The sequence below is a fragment of the Drosophila yakuba genome, chromosome 3L (assembly GCF_016746365.2).
Source record: "Drosophila yakuba strain Tai18E2 chromosome 3L, Prin_Dyak_Tai18E2_2.1, whole genome shotgun sequence".
NCBI classification, from domain to species: Eukaryota; Metazoa; Arthropoda; class Insecta; order Diptera; family Drosophilidae; genus Drosophila; species Drosophila yakuba.
The window spans coordinates 13,742,855-13,769,504 of NC_052529.2; the positions used below are offsets into that span (position 1 = coordinate 13,742,855).

At 44.5% G+C, this 26,650-nt stretch overlaps 1 protein-coding gene and 1 long non-coding RNA gene across 18 annotated transcripts in view; one reads left to right on the forward strand and one right to left on the reverse strand.

The window, feature by feature from the left end:
* Positions 1–26,650, reverse strand: part of LOC6534033 (CUGBP Elav-like family member 4) — a 266,544-nt gene that overhangs the window by 17,726 nt on the left and 222,168 nt on the right. The gene's annotated exons all lie outside the window — the stretch shown is intronic.
* LOC120321594 lies at positions 4,987–5,784 on the forward strand. The gene is made up of 2 exons (XR_005561301.2): positions 4,987–5,503; positions 5,595–5,784. It is a non-coding gene; the product is annotated as an uncharacterized LOC120321594 (long non-coding RNA).

Consider the following 26,650-nt stretch of genomic DNA (forward strand, 5'->3'; position numbering starts at 1 on the left):
ATTAATTTTTTGTCAACGAGTCTTTTTGCTGCAAGGCTACCGATGCTGTTTGTGTGTCTGCCTGTCACTGATAATAAATTTGCAGCAGCAGTCAGAAAACTAAAAATGATGAAAAAAGTGAAATTATTGTCGACGAGACCACCAAATGCCCTAAACGCTTTTGGTTGCCGTATTTTTAAGCGTCATTTAATTAATAATACAGCATCGCCCGCAGCCTGGTATCCTTCCACTGCCGATGTCCTCGGGCTGATTGTTGTCATGTCGTTGCGTTGCAAATTTGGTTATTAATTTTTCAACCAGCCGCTTTTTTTTGTTCGCCAATTCACGTGTGAGGCTTTACGGCTTTTATGTGCGGTTATGAATGTGTAAGGGAAATAGAAAAATAATATACAAATCTGATAGAAAAAGTTCAACTAAATGGGAATCTTTGATAATAACAAATTTTCTTCAAATATCTTTGAAGATTAACTGTGTTTGTTGCTTTAAAAGATTTTTTCAAATGGCATTCCACTTTATTATTCCTTTGACTAGGACTCTCCACTTTCTCTAATATTCACATGCCTATTTATTGCCTATGCAGAGTTATTTACATGATTAAATATTAATAATTGCACAGCTCTAAAAATATTCGAACGAAGCCAAAAAGAATGCCCACTAAATTTTTGCACACGGATGCAATTTAATATTTTAAATATGTCAATTAAACGGGCAACGCGGTAGGCGGGATGAGGTGGGCATGGCCAGACAATCGCTGACAGGCAGAGGCTGCTTATAATAAATTATAAAATTGGCTGCCACATGAATTAAATAAAATGCAGCTGAACATTTATTTAATAGCTGATAACTGTTTCTGTGGGAAATATATATAGCGTATGCGGGTAACGAGTAACGAGATGGGAATGAAAATTGCGATGGCAAAATGATGAAGAAGTGCAGGCTTTTAGGCGAGCCACCCAGACACTGAGCTATAAAAATATTGAACTTTACGACTATGCACTTGGCCATAATTCCATCTAGACCCTGCGCGCAATCTTTAAGTCAACCAAGTGGATTTCGGCATCGGCTGGCGGATCCACAACCTCCTCTAGGCCAAGTCAAGTGCTTAAAGCAGCTCAAGGAGCGACGAGGAGCGAAGACGCAGCCGAGGGCGAGGACGAGGACGAGTGCTCCGTAATGCACATGAAAGGAGACTTGAGCAATAAAAAAAGGCGAGGAGCACGGGGTGCGGAGTAGCAGGCGCAGGACTCCTCCGTCAGACACACAAAAAGGCACTCGTCAAGTCCATGGCGACGGGCAACAAACCCAGCGCCCAAGTCGCTCGCCCCAAAAGTGGGGGCGAAGTTTAAACGACTTAAGCGCCAAAGAAATCATCATTAAAGCTCCGCCATTTTTGCCAGGGGGCGTGGCCCTGCTGCAATCGACAATGCTGGTTAAGTCAAGTGTAGGTCGTTGGTCCGGGTCGCGTTCTCCGCCGCTGAACTCAGATCCTTTGGGGCCCGTGTCCTGGCTGTTCTTCAGCGACGAACACTCAAGTAAATAGAGCTCAGCATGAAATGCAACCAGCCGCGATTGAAGTGCAGGCGGCCCTGTCATCGATCTGGTCCAGAATGCCAAGCAGGAGACGGGGGAATCCTGCCTAGGTGTTTGGTGGGTGTGGGTGTGGGTGTGGGTGTGTGTGTGAAACGAATAACTGGATGACTGGATGTGGAGCTTTAATGCCTTGTCTGCATTTGTTTTCAACTGTCCGTGCGTGCGCCATTTTAATTAACATGCAAATCCAGTTGAAAATGCCAATTTATGCTTGACATAATATACCGAAAAAAAAACGAATCAACAAACAGCAAACAGATACAGATACAGATACAGCTACAGCTACAGACACAGAATGCAGCATACAGTGCCAGGCACAATTATGTGGACAACAATCGCCATAAGCGATCGGTTGGATGGGGGAGAGGGGGATTGAATTCGAGGCTGATTCCATTCAACTTTTGGTTTCATTGCGATTCTTTTCGTTCATAAATCAACCCAGCACACACACACACTCCTTTTGCTCCTTTTGAACGACTATATAATATGCATATATGTACGTATGATTATATAATAATTACACTTTTTTCAATTGAGGGATATCCGAAATCAGTGCGTGTACTGAACACGCATGACCAGATTATTGTTATTATTATTGAGTATTTTTTTGTTTTTTTTTTTATATAATTAATTTTTTGTCGCTTGTTTGTTTGATTTTTACATTGGACTGACAGTGGCATTGTTCGTTTGCGTCCGTCGTCCGTCTTCGGCCATTGTCAGAAAGTAAATATGAAAAATTATATGCCACACAGTAAAATAATAAAAATTAAAACAATTTTAATGATTGCTTTTTGTCATATACGGCCAGTGCATGAATAACTTTTAATTTGGTTTTATAATCAGAAATGCAATGCATAATAATCGCTTTAATGAGACGACCTGACAACGACCAAAATACCCGCCCAAGATATATCCATCATCCAGTTGAAAGGGGGATTGGGGTACTATTCAAAAGGTGTAGCACAAAGGCAGAGTCGGTGGGTAGAGTCAAGTCAATTTGGTAAAAATTGAAACACCTGCTTGATTTCACGCCTGATTTAACTTTGGCCATTGTCCTGCTCCGCCCAGGAGTTTTTCTCCTTGGCAGCAGCATGTGTTTGCAATTTAGCAAACAACGGGCCAAACTCGATAAGTTCGCTTCATTCTCCTTGGCAAACACTTGACGCGAACTCAACTGAACTGAAGTCAAGTTGAGCTGAGCTGAGCTGAGCTGAACTGAACTGAATTGAGCTGAGACGAACAGAGCTGAGCAGAGTCGAGTTGACTAGAGTTGAGGTGGGATGGCAGATTGCCATTGCCCGATAGGAAGCGGTGAAAAAGTCCTGGCCCTCTGGCAATTTGTCTTTTGTTTGAAGTGAAATTTGCTGTTTGTCATGGCTTGAAAATTTAATGTGTCTGCCCGCCGGCGACAAGTGTAAGGAGTGGGCGGCGTTTGGGTGGGGCGCGGCCTCTCTCCAGGCGTTAGTCCAATGTTCGATTTTAAATGCCTCCTGGCAGGACATAATTACGACTGCCAAACAATATTTGGTTAGACATTGGCGATAGCATTTGTGCAGATACGGCGTACAATCGAAGACGGAACTGTGAATACTCTTAGATATCACACGGGAAGAAATGTCATTTATAGATCATTTATATCCGAAGTATCGAATTAATCGAATGTTCGAGAAAGGGTTTTTGCACTTGAAACTAGTTAATTAAATATTGAAATAATAGAAGCCGATGTTATATGACCTCTGAATCAGAGAACTGCAGCAAGCCACCGGCACCCTAAGTGTACCCGCTAAACACCGGGAGTCTCCGCACCCGGGTGTTTGGAGACACCCTAAATTTAGCAATGACAAACACCCGGGTGTTTTGCCACCAGGGTGTTTTTTGTGCAAGTACAAAAAACACCCGGGTGTCTGCTGTGCAAAGAAGTTTAGGGTGGGTGACGCGCAAGCAAGGATCGGCCGCAGGTACTTTTCTGTATGCATAAAAATTGTATGGGTGGAAGCGAGACACGGTCCAAAAAATTTAGGGTGAATGGAAACACCCAAGAAAAAGGTCGTGCACATGTTTTTGTGTTTTGATGTATCTAATGTCTTTACAAAAAACAAACTTATGTATTATTAAATAATATATTATGTATATTATTAAATATTATTTATACTTAATTAACACAATTCTATTTCTATTGTTTTTTTTTATCATTTTAAAAAGAAAAATTATACATACAAAGTTAAATATGGTAATTAAATATTAAAAATTTTAACAAAGCAAATAATATAAGATATAAAAAAGAAATGTCTATTTCGTGTTGGTTAAATTTCTGTAAATAGAATGCATAATTCTACAGATTTTCGGCATAATATATTTCGTTTTTCAGTACTTAATGTACTTTTCTTTTTCGTATGTTACCTACCACAGGCACTCAAATGTCTACCAGACACCCGGGTGTTCACCAAAACACCCGGGTGTTTACCAAAACACCCGGGTGTTTACCAAGACACCCGGGTGTTTCCGAGAAAAAGGCACTTGCCTTTTTCTGCATGTTTGCCTTCTCTACCCTTCGTTATGAGTGGCGAGTGTGATTGGTACCCGCGACGTAGGGTGCCGCATTGATTCGGGTGCGCAGGCACCAGGGTGTTTGCAGACACCCGAATATTTTGACCGGGTGTTTGTATGTACCCTCGAAAACCGGTGTGAGTGGCACCCGCACTCAAAATTGTTGAGTGTGATCAGGGTGGCTAAAAATGCCACTCTTGCAGTTCTCTGCTCTGAATCTTCTCGCGGCAAGTGTGACTGAAATGTAACTGCTGTAATTGCCACCGCCCAATAGAGTTTATGGCTGCAACGACGGTTAGTGGCGATGCCATAAGCCATGCCAGAGCTAAAGACATGGTAATTAGTGGCTCACACATACACGCACCAACGCATACGCATTTTCGCACCCGCACGCTGTAAGGCAGAATTTATGCATTTGCGTAGCTCGGCCATGTCCTGCCTGTCCTGCCCGTCCGGACGCGTCCTGGCGCCTACAGCCGCCTGCTAGTTGCCATGCCATGCTTTATTTTAAATGCTTTTAATTGTTGTGTCAACACACACACGCACGCACACTCGCGCGCACAGAGCCACGCACACCAACACAGCAGAGCTCTCTGCAGAGAGAGGCTGCAGGCGGGCGGCTGTCAAACCGCAGAGCGCCTAAATGCATGCTTTAAAACTTGTTTGCCTGCAAAGCTAATGAGCTTTGCCATTACACATTACACAACAACAACCAGAACGGCTTCGCACTTTGTTTGCGGTTGTGTCATTAACAGCAGGCGCCGCAGCACTTGGCCAAAAGCAGCCAAGGAGGCAGAACTTATTACCAACGACTAAACATAAGTAAGTGATATTTGCCCAGGGGGCTAGAGGTTTAGGCTGCTGCGGCACAGGCCAAATATTAACTCATTTTGGTTTCGGAATCGGATTCGGGGATTCGGGGTATCGGGGTTAGGCCTGTAAAAACTTTCCCTTGCCTGTGTGGCCTGTGGATGTGGTGGGTTCAGTTTGAGGAATTAATTTAATTAAAATTGATTAGAGAACATTGGCGGCAGGCGTACAGCAATGATTGAGCTGTTTGCTGTGCAATGAAGCGAGCGAGCTGGCCGGAATAGATGGAAAACACATTTCCATAAACACATTTAATTGAATTAAATATTATCGAATGCGAAAAAAATTGCTATTTGTCTTTAATTTTACCAATGTCTGACTGAACTGTGTATTATAAACGGGCTTTTATAACTTTATTCACAGGCAGTTGAGAGCGAGCATACTTTTGTTTTTTTTGTCATAATACCTTTTGCTTTAGTTATTTTTTATGTTAATTAATTTTGTAATTAAATATGCATTTATGGCCTGGCGCGAACATAATTCATCTGGCGTACATGTGAGTATACGAGTATATCCGATATGTGTGCGCTTATGCCATTTTCAATATATTTATCTCGGCGCTCATTTATATTTGCATATATTTTTAGCCAGCGGCCATGTTGACACATGTTTGAAACGTAAATAAATAATGCAACAAACAAACAAGAAGCAATGCAACGCAACGGACACCGTAAACAGGGATGTGGGAAAGTGGGAGGGTAAATATATTTCAAATAAATATTAATGGCTGCGACCAGGCGCAAATGATTTTCATGTAATTATACAAATAGCTAATTATTTTTGATTTTTAATTAAAATGAAAATGGCCGTCGGCGAGGCGGAGAAAGTCCATTAAGGAAAAGCCGCCAATTACAAGATTAACTCGCATAGAAAATAAAGGCTTTGATGGCCAAATACCAAACAGTGGTAGTCAAATAAATTAAAATGATTTATATGCAGATTAAACAGGACTCCTTACATACATTCAACTAAATGCAAATGAGCCTGTAAAAATGCATTTTCAGTGCTCATCAAATGCGCAGCCCATCAATCGAATGCAGTTTTTGTTATTCGCGGCGCAAAATCATTTGTCTGTCAGCACAATTATAATTATTATATTATTATTATAATTCGCTGCTAGCGTGTCTATTTGTTTTAATGGCCAATGCATAAATAAATGCCAAATTACATTAATAGCATTTGTTCAATGCTCAGCCATGACTTCCGCCTGTGTGAATGCGCATTGTTCAGTGGCGAGCGAGTGAATTTTTGGAATTTAACCAATGTTCAGTCAGTCGGAGAAATGTTTTCCACTAAAGTTAATTAACAATTGTTTTGTACATGGGACAGGGACACCCACATGGCGATTGTTGTGGTTCGCTGGGAATGCATTTTAATGGATTGTTTGTCAGGGATTAGCATTCGGACAGTGGCCAAGCAGTGGATAAAGTCGCAAATGCAATATTTTATGCCTCCGGCTGTCGACTGCTGAGCCTCCTCAGATCACCGAACATTAATCAATCCAAAATAATAAAAATGAAGCCCGTAGAATGTACACATTTAATCTACCAGAAAACACTTGCTGCGAATCCCTTGCCGAACCCTTGTTGAAGTAAATATGAAATTTGAGTAATTGTTTTTGGGGTCATGTCAGGGGCAATCATAATTCATGGAAGCTGTTGCATAGTTTTAGGCGCTCGCCCATAAGCCCCTATTATAATGTAAAACGAAACCGATGCCAAAGGATATACTCGTACATGGAAGGAGCTCAAGTGTGGCAACAAATTGCAGGTGGCCTCATGCTACGCCTGGCGCCAGGATGTGTGTCTTGCGCCAGGATGTGTGACAAAAAAGCAACAATCACCATTAGTGTCACACGCCATCATCAATCATCGACAGGACCGTCCAAGGTGGACACTTGGCAGGACCTTCTCATTCTTTACACTCCATTCCCCTCCATTTCCATTTCCATCGTGTTGCTCAGTTTAAAGCGCTTTTAAGTAGATGAGCGATACGAGGCTTTGTTTTCTATGTCAGTGTCAGCTGTTGTTTGCTCTAATATTTTCGTGTTTGGCTTTGTCAAAAGGATATCTTTGCCATTTTTTTTTTCGTTTCGCAAAACAGTTGCTAATGAAGTGTTCGGCAGTGACGTGGCACATTCTCGCTCTATTTGTAATTGTTTTTGCCGGCGCTTTAGCACTCGAATGTCATCATTTATCACAAAATAATTAAAGGTCTAGCAACCTTCAAAAACTTTTTGCACAAAGTGCAGTCAAAGTTTTGGTCCCAGGTAAGCGAGCTCTACAACTTTTTCAGGTGCGCTTCAAAGTCGTTGCAAAAAATGTTTACAGATATGCAACTTCAGCCGGGGGTCGAAAAGGGACGAGGGGACGAACGACAAAACACTTGGTAATAACTGCCAAAAAGTTTTCAGTCTACTCGAATGTGGTTGTTGTTGTCTCTGGCTGCGACTTCAAAAATATAATTTATGGCCCCATAGCCGCGGGTTCAGCCCCAGCATCGATAAGGTGGCTGAAGTGGCAAGATATTTGTACTTTTCCGAAAGGAACCCCCGAAACACTTATGGCCAAACTTTTATAAACCCTCCCCCTTCGCCCACCACTCACACACACACTGACACACTCTCACACACACACACATGTGAGTCTGACAAAACATTGTTGCATAGTTTTTGGCCACTTGGCAGGGCTGGGGCTGCAATTTTTTGAAAGGGGAGATCGCTAATAGAAATAGGAAATGTTTACAAAGTATTTTCATAACTGCAGGCACACTGACACCTGACACAGGTGTGTTAGTGTGTGTGTGTGTGTGCGCGCCTGAGGGTATGCAATAAATAAGGCAGACAAATATTTCAGGACGTCGAGGAGGCGTGATGAGGGGGCGAGGTAGTGGCAGTACTTAAGCGAAAAGGAGACGGGCTAGCTGGCATTCTGACACTCTGGCTAAATAATTTTGCACACGCATCTTAACCCTTCGGTGCCCTCGGCCCTCGGCGCTCTGCTCTGCCTGTCTACCTGTTTATGTCTGCCCAACTGCTTTTCCGTGCCAGGATAAATATGAAAAACATGCTAAAAACTTTCAGGGCAACGTCTTCTCCTCGGGGTGCTACTTCTTCTTCTCCTGACAGCGCGCTCTGCAGTGTCTGCTGTCTCGGCAGCATTTTTTAAGGTGCAACATTGCTGGGGCATCCTTGCATGCCACGCCTCCGCCTCCGCAGCCGCCTCCTTTCGCATTTTGCATAACAAAAGTGCAAACTCATTTCTCGGCCGCCTGCGGAAAAAGCGCGTGGGCGTGGCAGATACCATTGCGATCCTTTCTATATAGGTGGTATCCTTTTCCGTTTTTTCTTTTTTACCAGTTGCATGCATGAAATTTAATGGCTTGCACTTTGTTGTTGTCGACGTCGCGACACTCAGGACACTGCTATGCAAAACATTTCGTGCTGTTTTGGCATGTGAATTATGTATCTGAATTTTCCTTTCTTTTCGCTGCGACATTGCTGGCTAAGAAATTATTCGCCTTGCCTGCTTAATTTAATGTCGTGTGCTATGAAAAATGAGCTTCCTGCTGACGGACAACATGAAATCTGGCTAATAAACATGGAGCCATTTGGCAAACCCTTTCTCTTTCTGCCATTTTTTTTTATTCAGGCACATTCGAAGTGCCGGCCGTTAAATGTTTAAAAATTAATCGAGCCGAACCCAGGCTTCCCGAACCCTTCTTCACACTTGGCATTTTCGTTTGATTTATGGCCACGACATCAGGCTTTTTACTTTAAATGCCACGGGACGAAGGACGAAGAATCCAGGAGAGGCAGCACGGTAGAACGGTAGCACACAACAATTTCAAATTGCCAGCTCAAATTTTTTGAAAGGCGGCGACATTTTTGGCAAATTTATGTATTTGTCACATTGCTGTTGTAGGGACATAAAAAAAAGAGAATGAAACTCAATGGCAAAGGGGGGAGGGGAGGTGGGGTGAAACTTTTTGCCGCAACATTGTTTTTGCTCCTTTGCCGCCGTCGCTCTGCATATGATTTATTGCAGGGGAAATGCATGTGCCCAACGGCAGGAAGGACTCGCCAAAAACTGACTGTTTGGGACTGACTGCCAGTAGCAGAGCATTTGGCTGCAACAAAACGCAAATTTGTCTATTTCGTCAAAATGGTCGACAGGCGTTTGGGGTTTTCCACAGCCCGGCCGTCTGCTGTTGACATTTACCAAGCAAACCAAATTCAGCCGAATGCTCGCTCCGTTGTCTCACTTGCAGTGTCTCCCTTTTTTGTTTGCCGCCGAGTCCTTGCATCCTTTTTGGCTGCATGGGTAAAAGTTCAGTGCAAAACCAAGACAAATCACATGCTTTTACACAGGGCAAATTGTCTGTTGTGTTTTTTGCACGACTATAAATTATGCTGGGCTAGATTTTCTGGACCCTAGACCCTAGAACCTCCAGCATGTGCAACATTTGCATACTTTTAGTTTGGGGCCATCACATGGCTTAAGTGCGCAGAGCCACGCCCACAAGGTCACCGCTCAAGGGCAAAGTGTGGCAAGCAGAGTCGAAGCGAAATTGATGTGTCTACCGCTCTGTCCTGCCTTTTTCTGAAGCAGGACTAAATAAACTTAATTTTTAATTTCGCCCCAAAAAGGGGAAAAGGAGAAAAACAAAAATATGAAAAGTAAAAGCAAAGAAAAATGCGTTAAGTTCTTCCTTTTGTAACCAGCCCATAATTTTTCTTCGGCCCCCCGGGGGAATGCAAGAAAAGGGTTTTTATTTTCGAAAGGAAGTGCAAAGTTTTGTTTGCCCAAAATCAACAAACACAAAAATGTTGGTAAAAATTTCGCTTTTCCTCGTGCTGTATGCTGTATGCCGCTGTTGTATGTTGTTGTATGTACATTATATTATAAGCAAACACATATACATATAAATATTTGCCATAAGAAAAGATATGCCGACGTCGTCGCTTTTAGTTGTTCCTGTCACCCCCGAATCCTTGGCCGCAGCTCCTCAATGTTTGTTTGTGCCTTAGTGCGCAAAAAGTAAATTATTTATCTACGAGACGAAGCCAGAAGGAAATAGGAAGTGCTCTGTGTGTGTTCACGAGTGTGTGTGTATGTGTGTTGCGTATAAATGTTAAGACAAACACAAGACAGGCAAAGCATACATTGCCACCCACTTTCAGCAAACCCACCCGCCCAACAAGTACACACAACGCGGCTTTCAATTAGAACAAGCGAAACGCGCAAAATTAAAAACACGCAGTGCAAGACAAACAGCCAAACCGGAAAAGTGGACGGAGTGGGCGGAGGCAAATCTTCCGGCCGGAGCTCCTTTCTCCTTTCTCTATTCTCGGGCATCAAATGAAAAACTCAAATAGAAAGAACCGAGGGATTTTTCTTTTGCTCTCTCTCTTTCTTTTTTTGGCGGTGAAGCATAGATTTTTTCGGGACTTACCGGCTAAGGAGAAGAGGATAAAATGGGAACGCAGCCTTACTCGATGACTGAATGGGCAGCGAATCTCCAACCTAATTGTTGGACAATTGCCAGAGCAACTGGCATACTGGCAACTGGCATCTTGAGCGACCGGCGAAGCGGCTTAAGTTGTTGCAATTACAAGCGATGCAGATAGGGGCCACATGCCATGATTGCTCCGTCCTAACCAGTCTCGAGCACTTTAAGGCCAAGTGCCGTGATATGGCCAACTGCGGCCGACTGCATTCCACTTGCAATTACGCAGCACTAGTTGGCCAACAGGGCGTATGGGGTAAGTGGTAGGAGGCATGGGGAACGGCTAAGATAAATACACTCGGCTCTGGTCTTAAATTGAGGCGGCTAATGAAAATGGGTATAAGGCAAGGACAACGAAGGGAAAATATGAAGACAGTCTGGTGTACTGCGACTGACTCACTGACTCCCTTTTTGCCTTTTTCAATTTTCATTTTCGCAGCTAAACTGTGAAACAATTTTTAATTAACACTTTCAAGTTGAGCAGCGGCAGCGGGAAAAAAGAAAATACAACGCAAACACACGCAGATACCAAATACATATATATACATATCTATATATATATATAATGGAAGAAAAAAAAGGAAACCAAGATAAAAAGGAGCAAAAAAGAGGAAAAGAAGGAAAACCTCATTGTGTGTCTCAAGTTTTTCCTTTTCGGGTTGCTTGAGTTTGGCCTTCTCTTTACTTTGCCGCTGTATTTTTTAATTAATTTGGCATTTATTGGAAAAGGGTTCCCCAAAGTTCGTTCGTTCGTTCCAGCGTTTCATTAATCTAATGCACCGAGCGGGACACACCTGAGCTTTAAGCTTTCGAAGGACAAAAGGCGCAGGACGAAGGACAACGAAGGCGGCCACTTAGCGGCTTGCCGGTCGTTTGTCTCGTGTCAGGCTAAATGCAATGCAATATTCATAAAATGCAATTAGTCACTGGACACTGGGCCATTTATGAGCTGGGCTGAGCTGAGCTGAGCGGAGTTGAGTTGAGCTGCAGCTAGACGGACTCTAACTAGTTGGCCAGCAAAAGAGTGCCACAAGCTACATTTGCAATTCTTTTAATTAAATTCCGCGAGCGCAAAACAGTGGAGTACGCTCCAGCACGTCGCTATTCTCATTCTGCCAGGGTAATTTGAAATTCCAACTTAATTTCCAAGTGGCAGGAGTGGTGGGATGTGGGATCCCAACACGTTTAAGCTTTTAAAAACCACGCTAAGCGTTCTGAGGGAGCCGGGGAACCCAAAAGCCGAGACACAAAGCATTTATTAATTGTTATTTATTTTTATTGCATTTGCGGTCACTGGCAGCAGGACTTCTTCTGTCTGAGGAGGAGCTCCGCTGTTGGAGTTATACCAATTTGGCCAAGAGAATAATAGATTTGGTTGGTTTGCTTGAACGACGATTAAACAATATTATTGGTTTCACAATCCTTAAGAAAGATTATGACACAAACATCTAATTTCGTCCTTGTTTCAATGCATTTTTTAAGACACCTTTAAATGCCATTGATATATGGCTGATTGTGTGGCACCCTATTAAATTCCCTTTGAAAAAATAAATACAAATCCTGCAAAAGAAGTAAGCTAAAGGCTTCTTTCCAGTTGCTCGCTATTATTTGCCTGTGTCACTCTAACTAATAGCGTTTCCTCAGGCGTTTTTACCTTTCCTTCCACCCGACAGTCTTTCTCCATTGTCTTCAGCTGCTACTTGAGTTGCATTTGTAATTGCACTTCACTCCAATTCAGTTCAGTTCAGTTCGGAATAGTTGAGTTCAGTTCGCGACGCGACGCGCGTCTGCAGAACAATTGCTTGCCCACCTAAAGGCATGCTACAAACGGAGAGACAAATTGATGGCATGCTTCATTGCTGCCCGATGCTTGCCTCGTCTCGCGTCCCGAAAATAGCCAACAAAAACTGAAACCCACTCCCGAAAAATACCAGCAACTGCAACTGATGTCTGCAATTAATTATCGAAAGTGGGCGCGGTCGTCAAGTGGGCGAAAGTAAGTGACTGTGCATGGAGCACGGACTGGAGCAAGTGGAGGACTAACGGAGGACTACGGCTCCATGGGGTAATCAATGTAAAGAGCGGATATATATTTTGTTTGGCTTGGCCAGAAGTGCAGCCCCATTGAGGCCAGACACCGACACCGGCACCGCCACGGTTTTTGTTGCAGGTGTAAATAATTGAAAGATAGTTGCTTCTGTAATTAAATACAAAAGCGTGCGGTGCGATGCGGTGACTGCAGCACCCACACAATCGCAGTCAATAGATATCGCACGGGGATATGGCTGTTCATTAGGCGAATGGACTTACGGCTCTGTTAGGACACCGAACGACGTCACTTACCTGGAAAGAAACAAAGCAAAAAACAGATGAGGGGGATGTTTTAATTAAATATTTCGTATGAAATTGAAATTCCCGCCATATCCCTACGACGTCAATTAATCATCCGGGCAAACAATAAATGAAATATATGAGTGTAAATAGGAAGAAATTTAACGGCGCCGCAACAATGCGGAGTAGAAAGCGGAAAATGTCCATAGCATGCCGCGTTTCCTCGTATCGTGTGTCATGAATGCAAACACAGCGAGGGGCAGGAAGCGGCCACACATAAACAAGTGGCACAGGCAAACAATCAAACAGAGCCTGTGGCACGGGGCAATAAAAAGAAGCGAACGAAAGCGACACTGAGCTCTGCCGGATAGGAAAACAAATTAAAACATTCCTACACACACACTCATACACACACACATTCATACACTCTCCAGCTGGGAATGAAAGAAAGCAGTCCAAGCTGGGCAAAGTTGTAGGCGGTCCGCCTAAAAGAATGCCGGCACCAGGACGAAAACAAAGGAGCCCCGGTGGAGCCGGCGCTGAATTGAGTCGCTCGCTAGGCTCGTTGAACAAAATCAAAAGGACATTCATTTATAGAGTTGCCTGCTGGCAGCCAGAAGGACCTGCCGCAACAGTTGCAAATAAATTCTTGTGCCATTTGCTGGCCAGCCCGCTGCAAATATGAAAGGAGCGTGCACAAGGATACACACACACAGAAAAAACTGTTGCATACCGCACGGCGCACCGTTGCTCATTTTATGGCTGGCTGCCTGGCTGGCTGACTGACTGGACTCTCCTGCCCGGCTGCCCGCCTGCCTGCGCATTGTTCAAATGCCAGGACTCGCAGGAAGACCCAGGCCCAAAAACAAAAAAAAAAAAAGAAGAAACCCCCAAAAAGAAACCCCGCTTGGCTGCAAGTTGGGCAAATATTTGTTTAAAAACTTTACGTTGAAATGCATTTGCGGTTGAGTGCCAAACGTTGCCTGGCGATGATAGAGAGAGTGCCGAAAAAAGCAAAGTAAAAGGAGCGGAAAGCTTGAAAAACTGGCTCCGGGAAAAGCCCGAGTCAATGGGGGCAAATTGCTTTTGAGTGTTTTGGCCCTAGACAGCAAACACTGGGAATGCGCCCAAAATGGCTATCTACCTTCGAAATATGAATGCGAAATTCCTTGTTTTCAGCCAGGATTGCACAAATCTTCAGGCGATCCTAATGAAACCTCTGATGATGGATAACCCACAGTTTATTAATACATCCATTCGAGTAGCCAAGATTGTTCTTACTGCTGGCAAAGAGCAAACATTGCCTACTTTTCCAAGTCCTGGCCAAGTAATCCCAGTCGGCAGAAGCAGAATCAGAATCCTGCCATGCATAATAAACCGAGCTTTACATCGTTAAGCTGTCACTCAACTAAGACGATGCCTGGCACCAAAAACCCAACCAAATGGCACTACTCAGCTCGATCAATATTTGCACGAAATTTAATGTATCAATTAAAAATTATGAAGTTTACTAATATGTAAGAGCACGTTCCGGAGATTCCGGTTCCCGGCTCCCGGCTCCCGGCTCCCGGATCCCGGACGGTCGGCATTAGTGCGCCACTTGGTATGCCGGAGCATTTTTGTTATTGTATAATAAAATGGCAAAGGCGAGGCCGTCGAGGAGTCGTATTTGGAGCTACAGCCACGAGCCATGGGCCACAAGGACAGGGCCAGAGTCCAGGATCTGTGTTTACCCAAGGATATTGCTGTGCATATTGAAAAGCAACGAGCAGCGGCAGCCAGGACTTAACGTTCGTTCCTTGGTCAAGGCATACTTTTGGCCCTCTCGCCAGCGCTTCCCTTTGCTCCCCCCTTTACGCCCCGTAACCGTAAGCAATTATGCGACCAGCCTCCCTCGTCCTTTGGCCAGGATGTGTATATGTGGAATTATCGTCAGCGGCAGGACTTGCATCTTAATGGAAATGGATTCAACGGCAATTAACATAAGCAAATATATATACAATGGGTTCGCTTGGGTTCGTATCTTGGTATCCTCTCGCATGTATGTACGTTTGCTAGTGTATGTGTGCAAGGATGTGTTGTTCGTACGTGAGGGCGGTGCTGCGGTTCAGGACATACGTGGCCTCTCCTGCAGACGCTGTAATGGTCTTATCATAAGGTGGGCGGGCTCTTTGTGGCCGTTATCCCTTCTCCACACCCCGCTCTAATCGAGGCCGTGTCGAAGAAAAATGGCTCTTTTAATTTAAATGCAAACACGTTTGACTCTGGCCTCGCCCCCCACTTTCTGTGTGTGTGTGTGTGTGTGTGTTTGTGTGCTATGTGAGGATTTATGTGATAATCGTTTAAGTGAAAATTTAATTGCATACTTTATGGATGGGTTTTTAAAAGATTGCCCAAGCTTAGGCTTAGGCTCGGCCCAGAGCTCTGCAGAGTCGCATAAAGCAAAATTTATGTAATTTTTAAGTAAGCTCCCGCAATGGCTTCGGAAGCCAAGAAAGGCAATGACGTTGCGTAGGCTTAATTCCCATTGTAATGACAGTGTGCGCCTAAAAGTGTGCCATAAATTTTGGCGCAAAGGTGCGGCACTGGCAACGGGGCGTATGAGATATGGAGATGGAAGCCGGGCGTTTTTCTTCGTCAGACAGCTTATACCGCATTAGACTTGCAATGGCAAATATTTGTAATTGCCTGATGCCTCAATAAGCCTCGCATCTGGTGGCTATAATTATGCACTGCAGGAATTACGTGCAAATAGCCGAAAGGGCAGCGACTGCCCGTTATTAATATGTATTATTAATATTTACTCAGGTCCGACGGGCAACTGCCATGCCCGCCATTCTCCACCTCCCGAAAGATGAAAGCTTAGCTTGTAATACATTTCGCTTTAATAATGTGCCAACAAGGGTCCTCGTTCGCTTTCTTTTGGGGGCTCCTGGCCTCGTGTTTATTTTAATGTGCTCCGGTAATTGCTTGACCAAAGGATTTTTTAATTAAAAACGTTGTATGCGCATGTAAAAGGGCGCTGCGCCCCTGCTCTCCCTCTATGTTTGTTGTAATAATGAAATTTTTATTATTAAAAAAGTGGCTGAGCAAAAGCGCGGCTTACACGGCGGATGGTTAATATTTGCTTAGGCAAGCCAAGCTAATGCGCACAGCGTATTCCCTCACATTGTTATCCACAGAGTAAACTGGACTTCGCCTGGCATTTCTTAATTAGCCAAAGTTGCCCCACCATCAATGAAGATTTCTATCGGTGTGTGTGTGTTGGTGTGTGTACGCTAACCGGGAATATTAATTTCTGGACCCCATCCCGGTATCGTGGCCAATCAATTTGTTAAGCTCCTGGCCGAGACACAGCTGTGCAAACAGACACCACTCAGTTGACCAGTTTAGCTGGCTGGCCAATAAATTATGCGCCATTGCCATCGCCTGCGCCTAGGCTTTAAAAAGTAGCGAACATAATTTCTGCAACTAATCCTGCGGCAGTCGCATTAATATTTATTCAAAACAAATTTATGGTCATATAATTGGCGGGAAGGGGAGTACGTGTTTTCTGTGTGTTGGTGCGATTGCATCTGTTGTTGTGACACATTAATGCAGAGAAGGCACACAGTTAGGAGTCCGGCTGACTGAGCGGACAAATGTCGCACAAATTAAAATCAAACGCTAAGCTGGGGCTTAATTTAATTATACAAAAATAAAATGTCAGTAACTCAATTAAATTTTAATACAAGAGAGAATGAGAGAGTTCAAGCTCTCTGACCCGCAGGCGGTCCTACGTTTTTTGCCGTTCTGACCAAGAGCTAAGCTAAACTAACATTGAGCGGGAAATGGGAAAATGGGAGTCCGGTCTCGACCCGGGCACAGTAAAAATAAATTTTCATTTGCAATTTCAATCAGCGCTAATCCCTGGCCAAGCGCATGCGGCGGCCTCATCCTCATCTTGCTCCTGCTTTTGCTGCTGCTACTGCTGCCCACCAAAACTCGAACCCCTCTGGTATTGCGTGATTTTTGCAGGCCAACTGCAGGCGTGGCTAGTCCGGAGCTGGCTTAAAAGTGCAAACAAAATTAAGCACGTACGCGCTCAGTCCGCAGCTTGGCCCGAGATTAAAGCTGTCCAAACTGCGTGAGACACAATATATCCTTATCTGCAGGGGACGAGGCAAGGGGCACGGGGCATGGGACACCCCTGATCCCAGACAACAGTCCAACTGTTGTTTGCGACAATAATTCTCAATTTAAAGTGGGCACGAAACCGAATGGCAACAAAGCAACAAAGCGGATGGTTCTTGGCCAGACCTAATCCCTTGTCGATTAAGTAAATGCCTGCAACGTTTGTTTTCCAGCCAGCAGACAGGGACACGGACCTGGATCTCCGCAGTTCATTGGGATTAAAAGATTCCATTGTGAAATTCGTTATTTGTTGCGCCCAAGAAGAGGCCAGCAACAGGAGCAGGAGCAGAACCTCATGACCAGGACAACTTCTGACAGTCGTCAAGGAGCTGTTGCTGCTGCTGCTGCTTTTGCTGCCAGTTTAATGAAAATTGAAGGACGAATTCGTAGAAGCAGCCCAAATGTATGCAATGTAAATTTCAAACAGACAGTAGAGCGGCAGCGCGCCAAGTTTTGACAGCTGTCAAGTTTTAAGCGGAAACAGCCGCGAGTCTCATGAAATATTTATGCCATGGCAAATGTGTTGGGTAAAATTTTAATATCTATCTATTGTAAAAACTCTATGGAGTACTCTCCGCTCTTCAACCTCCCGGCCCTTGGGTAATTTATATGCTATTACTAATTTTGGTAATTTCCTTAATGTCCTTTCGGCCGGTTTCCCTTCAAAAAGGAAGCGAGCCAAGCTGGAATAACAAGAGACCGGCCCCAGGGCGCTGATAGTTGCTTTTACATCCTCACACAAGGGGCTTTTCGTTGGAGGGGAGGTGCTTGCCAGGACGATATAGATTTGCGGACCATCCCAAAAAGTATGCTGCATGTCTCGCCTTGCTCTTGGGCAGGTTACCCCACATGCAGCCATCCCCCAATTTTTGGCTTGCCGTATGTTTGATAAAAGTTCAAAACCCTGAACTTTGCGCATGTTTAAACAACGCAAACGCAAAAATGCTGCTGGCTATTTTAGTTGCAGGTTCCTTCACAATCCTGGCATCCCCCTTTCCCTTTCCCTTCCCCTAAATCCTTTACCCTCCTGCTGGCCCTAAACCCGGCATTGTTGTTCTGCAAAACTTCCCTGTATGTCCTCGCATGCAGCTGTATGTGTGTGTATGTGTGCGTTTTGGCCGTAATGTTTCGTTACAGTTTCGTTGGAGGGCAGAGACTGTTACACACACACACACACACTCTCACACTCTCGCACTCACAGGATGGGAAAAACAACGAAGGACCGAAAAATTTAATCTCTTAAAAAGTGTCTAGGCTATGCCTCCCGTTTTAGTTTCACTGCCTGATACGGAAATATTGTTTGTGACGCACTTTTGGCACTAATGTCTGCCGACTTCCGTCTTTAGTTTTGCCCGGAGGTGCAGTGCCCTAATGCTTTTTAGCAGCTTTTTCCTTTGCCTTCTTGTTGGTAGTTTCGGGGTAGCCAACTTGATTACAGTTGATAGTTTTGGGTAGGACTTGTTTGGGTTTTTGCAGCAAGTTTGCCATGTGCCCTCTTGAAAGTCGAAAATGTTTAGACTTTGGCCGAGAGAACGCTGTAAAAGTTTCTGGCTTTAAGTAAGATTGCATATTCATATTGGACATATCCGAGCTTTCAAGACAACATTACTCATGCAACGTTGTTTTTGTTCCCCATCCATCCACACACTCATACATTTAATTTATATTGCACTTATAACTTTGCATATAAATTTCCCAAGCAGCCAGTTACTACTTTGCATACTCGCTGGCGCCCCCATAAATAAACCACTGGCCCCGCCTATCCCTTCCGTTTCCCACTGTCTATTAATAATATCGTTTGAAGACAAATTTCTTACCAAACGCTAATGACATGCCCAAACATTTCCGTAAGTCGTTATCACAAAAGCAAAGTCATTATTATAATGCCATAGAGCCACAGAGGGAGACCCTAAGCACATCATCTATTCACCAGCAAGGAAAAAAATTTGACATAAATACAATTATAGATTTTTCGCTGTGAAAATGAAGATGAAAATAATAAAATTGAACCAAAATTGATGTCAACTTTCGGGCTGCAAAAAAGCAGTTCATGAACCAAGGGGGCGGCAACTTTAAGATGTGGGATGAAAAACAAACTCTGCAACGGCGACGGCGACGGCGGGAAAAGAAGCGGAAACGTCGCCATTAGAAGGAAAGAAAAACTGCTGCGCCATTGAGAATTGAACTGCGGGCTTTCAACTTGGCCCAAACCGCTAAGGGAAGGGAAAAGGCGAGAGAGGGGGTGGGGGGCTGGAACTGAGGCGGCGTAAATGACAAACAAACAAGCCAAGTCCTTGGCATCGTCCTGGGCGCAGATAAAAAGAATTGTCAAAGCGCCTTAAAAGTATGCAATGCCAGCAAAGTAAGCTGCAAAATCGACAAGTACAATGCTGACAGGCAATTGCTACAGTTCCAATACCCAAACCCCAAGCCCCAACACCATTCCATTTCCCAGCTGGCTGTTGTTATTGTAATAATAATATCGATTCTGGGGCGGAGAGGTATAAAAGTGTCCACAGTCTGTGCAGTCTGGTCTCTGGTCCCTGCCCTGCTTTTCCTTTGCCTTGTCATCGCCGATTCCGCCGACCATTCGCCGGAATTCGTTAATAAAATTTTATTGAAATTGTAGACAAGCGGCGAAAAACTGACGACGACGTGCAAAACAAAAACACCAAAGAGGAAACGAAACGAATCCAAACGAAACGAAACCAAACGAAACGAAGAAATTGCAGAAATCGAAGCCGCGACCAAGGGAAAGAAAGAAAACCAATTGTCATCATTGGCACGTAAAGCGGAAGAAGGCTGGGCCCTGCTTCCCTTTTTGGCTTGAAGTGTTTGGCTTGGTTTCGCCAAACCCCAACACTCCACCACCCCACTGATGTGTGATAGAAATCTAAAGCAGCCGTCGCTGTGGGGAATTTTTTGAGGGTGAAGGGGAAACCCTTTGCTCCCCCCACCACCTGACTAAATGGAAGGCAAATGCAAAAGCCAAATGGTTGACAGCGCCTCAAGGTATGCAACAAACAAAGCCGAGCAGAGCGGGGAGTTTCCTTAGTCATTTCCTTGAACTTTTCCCAGGGTTCCGAGTGCCGAAAATCACGTCAGCATTCAATTTCTCCTGGCCAGTTCGTGTGGCTCATTAAAGTTTATGCGGCAGACGAGTCTGGAGAGGAGCAGGACGGGGAGCAGGAGGAGTGGAATTGGCGAATTGAAGTTTGCTCATCATTCGCTGGTACCAGAACGTGCCCATACATTGATGATGCTGCGCTGCAAACTGCAAGCTGCCAAGCTGCTTCGTTCATGTTGCCGTCGTCGATTCAATAAGGTTTGGGTTTATGCAAACAGACGTGCATTAAATTAAGTAGCCGCCGCACTGTACGTAGCAGCAGCAGTCCGTTGCAAGTGCAGTGCGGCACGTAGTCGAAACAGACGAAGAAATGCAAAAGACAATGGGGGAGCATCAGTGATGATGGAGCTGCAGCAGCTGCAAGCTCACAATGTTTCGCAGGAGTACTCTCCACCGGAGATAAGGCGGCATGGCAGAGTCACCTGCAAATGTTTGCCCTTAAGCAAGTCTATTAAAATTGTTTATAACACGCTCCTGCCTGCCTCTTGGCTGCCTGGCTGGAAAGGACAGACGCAGCTGCAGCACTTTTTATGTTGCCGCACTATTTTTCGGAAGATGCAACACGGCCCGATGTCGTTTTTAATGATGCACGCGCATTCGGACACAAAAAGGCCGGAAGTTTTGTGCTTTTAGCTGTCATGACTTCGTTTTATGAGCGGAAAGGCCCCGAAGAAAGCCATTACCAGTGATTCTTTTATGTGGCACGGAAATGCGAGATTTCTCTCTTAAAGAAGTTGCACTGCCAAGACATTTCGCTTCAATTTCCGGCGACTAAAAACCAAAAATTTATGTCCACTCCGCCCTGAGTTAATGCTAAGGGGGGTCGGGAACCATCGATGGAAGGGTCCTGAACCACGGTACGTGATGTCAATGGCAAAACAGGTGCCACAGCAGGCGAAAAGGTGGCAAATCCAAAATTATGCTATCCTCTGGAGAGGCGAAAACCGCTCCCCTTCGTCCCCGTGTGTGGGTTTTGATTGGCAACACTGCCGCGTGCCAATTTCACTGTCAAGATATTGAGCGAGAAAATTAGTTTACCGAAAAACGCCGATGCCCTGGCCAAGTCGAAGGCGAAGGCCTGTGATGAGAGAGGGTTGAGCTGGGTAGACCTGTCTGCAGGCTGTAACAGAAATTGTATGGGGCAGGCGTTGTTTGGATTTGCCGCCGGAGCGAAATTGAAATTGATGGAGCCTGAAAGCTGAGAGGGTGGGCTCAGAGACTAAGCGAGTGGATATCAGATTGGCTGCAAATCAATATTAAGACGGTGCTGGTGGGGATGGCACAGCCACCCTGTGCATGTGTCTAATATGCTAAACATCGAGCATGATTTAGTGGTGGATGAGTCGAAGCAGACTTTGCCGATCTGCCCATGATTTATGTTGCTCATTCGGGCTGTATATGAAATGCACAAAAGTTCTAAGCTTCCTAAAATTAGATGTGCAACTTTCGTTCGGGATAACAGGTTTTAGGAACTTGTAGTAAGATCAATGAATGCCATTATCTTACTAAATGAAACCTCAAAACTTATATATAAAAACTAGAATACGCTATTTGTTCATACATATCTCTTGACTCTTTATAAAGTTTATAAAAATGGATTTCAATTAGCATTCAATCTTTAAAAGTAAATATCACAATTTAGGTGGCTTAAGTATCCACTTACAATTCCATGAAAATTCCTCACCCTTTTTCTTACCACGTCTAAGGTGGCGGCGCTTGTTATACGACCATTTCCACACGGGCACGACAGCGATTTAAAAATTGCTTAAACGCGTACATAAGTACGCTTTAGAAAGAAGAATACAATACAATACCCACATCTAACCAACACACGCACCCATCCACACAACAACTAACAGCAAGAACAAGCAGCCAAAACACAATCAGGTCCGTCCCTCCGCTCCCGTCTCCGTTCATCCAATCCCGTCCACCTGCCACTCTGATTCCCCACTTCCATTGTTAGCAGCTGCTGCACATTAGAAATTCAACTTCGCCTCGTCTTCTTTTAGGCGCTGAGCAACAATGGCGTGTGAATTAAAATAGAAAGCCAGGCCAGAACAGCAACGCTCTCTTGGTCGTCAGCTTGACGCTTCAAGGTGTGCGTGTGTGTGTGTGTGTATGTGTGGGCGTCGCTCAAGCGTTAAGAAGAAACTCTCGTTACCCCATACCCCGTACCTTCATATAGAAAACAGCAGCCTCAGCTCTGCCCCACGTTGGGCGCCATTTTTCGTATGGCTCACCAGTGCCCCACGTTGGGCGCCATTTTTGTCAAGTCGCATTAAGGCAGCGCGCTCATTCGACTTGTTCGTTCTGCCCGTCGACTGCTGACGAAAATTGAACGGCCAGCAGAACGAAAATTGTTGTATAAATAAAAGCATAATTGATGCGAGACACACACACACGCACACACACATATATACCGAGGGAATGAAAACAAAAAGCAAGAAAAACAACAACGGCAGCAGTCGCACAACATTCGACGCTGGCAGTGGCATATGGCATATGTTGCGTCAATCCAGCCATGAGCAGCGCAAACAAAACGACCAAGGAGCCGGCAAAAGTAGGAGAAGAAAAAATTGAGCCAGCGAGCGAGATGCGCGCAAAAATGTTTCTTCTTTTGCATATTTTACGGCGCCCGTTCTGCGAAATGACTGCGAAAACAGGTTTGATGGGTTGGAAGGGAGATGGTGATGGTGAGATGGTGATGGCGGTGGAGATGGAGGCGGCATTGCTCCGCATATCATTTTTTGGGACAGCGCGGACTCTCCTCGTATTTATCTGGCACTCGGCTATGTGTGTGCGCGTTGTCAGCTTGCAGATTTCTTATTTCTTTCAATCTTTCTCCTTTTTTTTTTTTGGTTGTTGGCTTCAGCTTCACATGGCGAGAAATTAATTTGAAATTTAAATGCGCACCAAGCAAGCTGGGAAAGAATGTCTTTGATGATGATGATGATGATGATGACTGCGTTCGCTGGCTGGGAACATGTGTTTCTTCACAGCAAGGTGTTCTGCTTGGGTTCTTTCACCACCATATTGGCCAGTATTTGTGGTTCTACCTTCCATTCCCCCGCAGCTGAACAAATAAAAATAGAAATGCTAATTGACTAATTTATTCGAAATTCCAAACGCTGTCAAAGGTGCGGGACTGTTGTGTGTCCTCGTTTCCAGTAACTCTGTTTGCAAGTTAAGCATTTATTCACTGGAGTTTCATCCATTTTCATTGCTCCTCACCGGGTGTGACAGTTTTTATTTTAAATTCTATTTACGTTCTTCATTTTTTGCCGACTGTTGCTATGCATGTTGCGCGGCTTTTGCGCTTCGTCAATCAAAAGCATTTAGAGGCAAAGGCAGCTTTAATGCATGCGCGCGCTTTCATTAACAAGTGTTCGGGCCACGCCCACTTCTAAGCCGCGCCCACAAGCACGGACAGCAAAAAATCGCATCAGCGGCTTATGCAAATGGCAAAGTGTTGCTGTGTCTGTGTCTCTGTGGGTGTGTGTGTGTGTGCGTGTTGAGTGAATACGAAATTATTGTTTACAACTGTAAACTGTAAACTTTTTTTTCGCTCCGGCTCCCCACACAAAGTGTGTGTGTGTTGGTAATACATATACACTTTTTTTTTTGCATTTAGAAAACGTTTGCCAACCGCACTTAAAGCGACTTATAACATGTTGAGTGCCAAGAGATTAACAAGGGAGTGAACGTGTGAGGAATGGGGCGGAGTACTCCATTCTCGCCCTGGAACGGGTCCAGGTTCGCTCCTGGTCCATCCATTTTAGCCCTGCAAATTCCTTTTTAATGAGCGCTTGGTCCATTCCTGGACCGGGGGCGTTCATAAGCTGCTTAAGGTTTGGCGTAATCAAAAAATGTTCTTCCCCTGCATTTTTCGTTTTCGTTTTTTAAAAGCTTTCTGTGGTACATCAACATGAAAGCCAAAGGGGGATCGAAAAAGGAGCGGTAGGAGCAGAAACAGGAGCTGGGGCGTTGAAAGTGGACTTTGTTAAGCTTAAAATTAACTTGCGGTTTTGTCTGGCGCAACTTTGACGCCTGCAGGTAGGCAATCAATTCGGTGCCGCTCCAGAGGCAACTACACCGCTCTGTTAGCCACATTGCACTTGGCCATATAATTAATGTATATGCCTTGGCTGAGGATGAGGAAAAAGCGTGGAGCACTTTTCCTGCGTGGCAGCTAAAAATTTTTATACAACACAGCAGCTGGCGTCGTTTTGCGCTAATTACCTCTCCCCTTTTCCGACACAACGCAGTCGTAATGCCAAATTGCAATTACAGCCGCGCAGAGTGGGCTAGTGGGGGGCAAACTGACATTAAAATGCTTAATGCAGGCCAGGTATACGCTCGTAAAATTAAAAAAAATAAAAAAAGCAAGTAGAAAAATGTACAACTTGCTTTGCCGACGCCCCCAAACGTCGGTTGTTCCATTTTTTCTCGCCAGAGGAGGGCAGCAATTTGCCAGCGTCGTCTTTTGGGGAGTAGTGCTGCTCATCTTAAAAATTGGCCAGGTGAGAAATTGCAGCTGTGTGTTCTTTGCCAGGGGCGTGGCAGGTCAAGGGGCGGAGGGCAGGGGAAAGGGGGCGGAGCAGGTCAGGTCGGGCACTTCAAGCGTGTAACGCTTTGGGCAAAAGGTGAGAAATGGGTTGGAGCCACCATGCCGGCGTAATTGGAGGTAAAGTGCAGTTGGCTGTAGGCCTCCAGCGGATATGCCATCCCATTTTCTATTCCACTAATGCCTTTGCAAAGGGTAGACAAAAATTATGATAATGTTCGGGCGTATAGCAATTTACACAGATTTCATCTTAGATTGGACAAATCTTTTCCCTTTTTCCGCCCCGATTTTTTTTCCAATCGATGGCCGTACCCATTGAAATCGCTGGCGGCTATGCTTTGATTTGCTGTGTATCGACTGCAATCAGCTATAAAATGTGACGGTTTTGCGCTGTGGAAATTGAAATTTACTTAAGCCTCTCTGTTTGCACTCGCCTTTGAATTCGAATTGGGTTCTTGTACCGTCATTATTTGCTTGTTTCCCTCACTTGCGGCTATATTTTTGAAGTTTTCACCCAGTTGCGTATTTGTTTGGCCAAGTCCGTTTGTCGAATGCGTGTGTTTGTTTGTGTGTGTGTGTGCAACTTTTGGCCAACGGCAAGTGTCATTGGTTTAGCTACCCAGCAGTTGGCAGCACGGTCTTCACTGTAATTATCCTTGGCAGCAGCAGCAGCAGCAGCAGGAGAAGAGTCTGTGCATCATCATCAACTTCCGCCTAAGTAAACACATGATTTCTCGGCAAGCGACGAGAACGCGGCGTTTGTTTAAAAACGCATCTAAATTGCAAATTAAGCAACAAATTTCATCAACAATATTTGAATTTGAATTTAAATGCGCCAACGAGTTGTCGAAGGAGTTGGAAGCAGAGCCAGCCCGCAAACACACAAAACTCAAAATGTAAAATTCGTTTGCTGAAAGAGTGAAGAGCGAAAAGGGACGAGGACGAGCCCGAGAATGGAGATGCGGACGCGGATGTGGATGAGGACTTGGTTGCGGATTTGGTTCTGCTGCGAGAACTTGGAGGAGGCGACTTGGGATTGCACTGACTGCCTGCCTGGCTGTAAACACCGAAAATACAACAATGGCAGCGTTTCAGCCACTACCGCTTCTACACCCACACCCAACACACAGCACCCACACCCAACACCCACTTTCCCCCAGCAGCTGGTTTGTGTATTTGCTTGTTTGTTTGTCAAAAGAAGCAATTTACGTGCAAAATAACTCAAGTGTCATGCAAATTTCATTTATTTTTCGCAAGCACCAAAGCAAGAAAATAGAAGAAACGCACGAAAGACGAAATAATTCCCGGGCAACGTTGTCATAGAGCTAAAGGCTCTTCTATACGGTTTCTTCGCTTTCTTCTCTTTATAGAGAGAGCTACATAGCTTTGGCCGCAATCTGAGCTATGTATGTATGTTTGTATGGTGATGGTGATTCCTTACAAAATTTGGGCATAATGAAGTCACTTGGCGGGAAACCCACGTTGCTACGGGTTTCCACTGCTCTTATGCCGAAAGCTATTTTGATTTATTTTCTCATTTTCTTTTTAGAAAATTAGAGTAGAACGAGCTTCTTGATTTGCCATTGAAGTGCGGCGTAAAAGGAAAAAAAATAAATAATAATAATACGGCATTTAATTTAATTCTAATTTTATTTATAAATCATGGAAACTTGGCCCGAACAGCGACGAGCACTTGTAGCTTAAATGAAGTTGGCTAAGTACTTTTCAACGATGAGAATAAGCAACAACACCAAACTCGAGAACAACAACCACTTGAGTACGCATACTTCAGGTTTGAAATTTCATTATTTTCGTATTATTCGCACACAAGTGCCATCAAGGCACGATGCCTTGCCCAGGACATAAAAACACAAATTTCTAATTTCGAGAAAGCGGCGTGGCATACACATTTAAAGTTGTTTGTCCCCAGGGTTAGAATT